The following is a 692-nucleotide window of genomic DNA, read 5'->3' as shown; positions in this document are numbered from 1 at the left end:
CCTCCCCCCACCCCCTCCCCCTTTATTTCTATTTAACAAATTTTAACTACATCCGAGTAAAAACATGTAGCACTGGACCTGCTTGTCCAGTTAAGTTATCCAGTTAAATAGTTGCCATTGAGTTACTGCATCTAACCACTTGCCCTGTATTTTGTATTAATAAATTGTTAAACTGGTTGGCTGGTGTCATTTCACCTTAATTCAGCCCACGGGTGTCTCAAACTTGGTTGTAGGTTCCAGGGGGAGGGAGACTGTCCTAAACGGCTCCTTTTGGGCTGTGACAGTCATTGGTCTGTGTGTGGGAGGTGGTGAATGATTGTCTTTGTATCATTTGTTTTCTTTCTCCTTCCACTTCTCTTTTGCTTATTAAACAATTTTTATCTTGACCCCCAAGTTTTGTTGCTTTTACTTTTCCTTTCCTCTTTCCACATCCCACTGGGGGTGTGTGGGGGGCACTTAGCTGCTCACTGGGGTAAACTCATAGCACTCGCTGTAACAAAATCTTTCTTTAGTTATATTCAGATGCAGTTGTGACCTTTACCTGTACCGGTTAAGCCAGAGTAATAGGCAACATTTTCGTTTAATTCTCGCCATGCTCGGTAGACTTTATATAATAGGTCTTCTGTTAATCCACTGGTTTTGAGTTAAAATTGTTTATGCTTCAGGAAGATGTTAGGCAATAGTCAGCACAG

Source organism: Athene cunicularia, assembly GCF_003259725.1.
Source record: "Athene cunicularia isolate RWA chromosome 2 unlocalized genomic scaffold, athCun1 chr2_part2, whole genome shotgun sequence".
Lineage (NCBI taxonomy): Eukaryota > Metazoa > Chordata > Aves > Strigiformes > Strigidae > Athene > Athene cunicularia.
The sequence above is the reverse complement of the archived record's forward strand: the minus strand, read 5'-3'. Positions refer to the sequence as shown.